Below are 2,589 nucleotides of genomic sequence, written 5' to 3' on the forward strand. Positions count from 1 at the left end.
TCAGTGCAACATGCTAATGACTTGCATGCTCAGTGGGATTCATCAAGCTGTCAGCTCAGACTAGCGAATATGTTGTTTTCATCAGCGTGCTCATGAAGGACCAGATACTGTTGCTAAATTTAAAGCCAAAATGTAGGAAAGCTTGAATTTTAGTACTTGATTAAGCTCGTTCTTTATCTGGCCCATTGAGGTATCATAGGCATCCTGTATTAGCTTTGTTAGAAAAGGTGAATCACATCTTACAATGGTTGCCTGTGAAATGAAATATCCTTAGAGAACCATGCAAGAAAACTTTCATTGTTGGGTTTTGCGTGAACCGTAAAAATTAGGTCACCATTTAACTTTAGCTGAGTAACTGTGGATATTCATATGAATATTTAAACTCTTCAGAATTTTAATTTCTATAAAATGAATAAATCCTGATGTAGAGTGGTCTCTTCTGTTGACTTTTTCTGAGTGGTAGTCATGTTTTCTTTTCAAAATAGGGAAAATAAGATTTGAATAAGGTATCCTAAGATCTCTACACTTGACATAATGGCTTTTTGGTTTCCTTGATTTAAATCATAATGTTTACATCAAAATTCAGTTAGCATTTCTTTTCTTCCCCCTTTCCTTTTTAATTACAGAGGGTCCATGTTTATATGTAGCTCCGGGGAGCTCTAGTCTTCAGCAGGACACTATCATGCTAAGTGCTGAACAGCTGCAAAAGGATTTGAAAAGAAGACAAGTGGGTTGTGATGGATGCAGTAGCCTGTGCTCTCTGAGGAGGATGTAAAAAGAGGGGTGAAATGATCAAAATAACAGGCTAGGAAAATGTCCTTTGTGGCACCATGCTGAACTAGTACATGCAGTGAATTATGCTTTTTTCAGCCTAACAGTAATTAAAGCAAAAGAGGATATGAGTTTGGATGAGGTTTGGCTGTATAGCTAGATGGGACATATTTCTGATCCCATGCAGAAAATTTGGCAGGTCTTGTGCATAGGCTTGCCAAAGTCTGTGAGAACCTAGACAAAATCAAATGAAGAATGCTGCCTAGGTTTACAGTCAGACTGTGTGCACAGACAGAGAGTAGGTATTAGAATAGCTTTGAAGGTCGGGTTAAGTACTTCCCTTTAGCCACACAGAGTTTCAGATAAAGGCTGTGTCCGAGAAACAGCTAAAGGTGGAATGGGAATGAAAGGCAGTCCGTGGGTGAGGGTACAGATCTGTGAGTCATCGGCGTGGAGATGGTAGCTGAGTTTGTCTTGGCAGATACTGGATTTCAGTATAAAGGGAGAAGAGGACAGAAAGGAAGGTCAGGTGGAGAGGTGTACAAAGCTCCTGCAGGAACCTGGAAGAAAAAAACAATTACCTGAAGGGTGTCAAAAGAGCAACTAGAAGAAAACTGAGGGTGGGGAACGTTTTGTGGTATCTTCATTCTTCGTCTTCTCTGGTTTTGCTTTGAAATTTTAGTGAATATAAAGTACTAAAGGCTAGAATAATTTTAACTACTCTTAGTATTTTGTTCTGTCTATCTCTCTCTCATTCTATCCAACCTGGATTCAGTTATAGACTGAATATACAAAAAAACCAGTCCTTTTTTAGAGAGAACTAGTATCATTAGTATAACTAGCATGTACTGTATAATTAAACAAATGGAATAAAAGTCAGTGGCATTTTAGTGGGAGGTTTGTGGGATCACAGTTTTACCTAAGGCGTTATTGATAATTTGTGGTATCATAAGATGTACTATTACATGATATGCACAAGTGGTAAGTATTTTGAAAAATTCTGAGTACTGTATTTATTTATGCTACACTTTCTCTATTTTCTTTTCTCTGAAGCTAAGGCAAAAACAATGTGGTTGCACAGTTTTTCTGCACAAGCTGTGATAGGTTTTGCATTTGTATTTCTCTGAAGCCGTCTTAAAAAGCATAACCAACATTCCTTTAAGAAAGAAAAAATAAAAATTAGTTTGTCTGTGTCTGAAAGCTGAAGGATATTAAATAAACAGGAGACAATGGTTATTTTTTCATTATTTTAAATACCTGGCCTTTTAAGAATACAATGAAGCTAGATGGGTTCTTAGCAAATATTTTTTGAGATAATGGGTTAGCAAAAGCTTCGAGGAGAGTTTCAGAATATTAGATGTTTTGGTTATTTGACTTAGCTGTAATGTTTGCTCTGAGAAAGTGAGTTCTCAGTCTTAGGGCTCTTGCACTCGTCTTCTGAATTTTAGCCAGAATGTATTTGACTCCTGAAGAAAAGAAGGGACACGAAAATCTACCGGAAAGTTGCGTGTGGCCTGTTCTTGCAAGTTGTCTCCTGTCTGGTAGCTATGTGGGACTGCGTGGGGTATGAGCTGTGTTTGATGACTCAGGCCAGAATTTACTGCTGCCTCCTCATCTTTATGTGGCTCCCAGTGAGCTGAGATTCACTTTGGAGATCAAGGAAGCTGCAAGGTGGCTGGGGGTGCGGTGCTCTTTTGGGAACTGGATTTTAGCTTCACTTCCTGGGTGTAGATGGGCATGATTTGGTAGAACACGGAAGATCAACTTTTCCAAAGCATGGGCTCCACAAAGTGGGTTTTTTTTTTTTTTTTTTTTTTT

Source organism: Rhea americana, unplaced genomic scaffold (genome assembly GCF_003343005.1).
Source record: "Rhea americana isolate MKP2758 unplaced genomic scaffold, rheAme1 scaffold_45, whole genome shotgun sequence".
NCBI lineage: Eukaryota > Metazoa > Chordata > Aves > Rheiformes > Rheidae > Rhea > Rhea americana.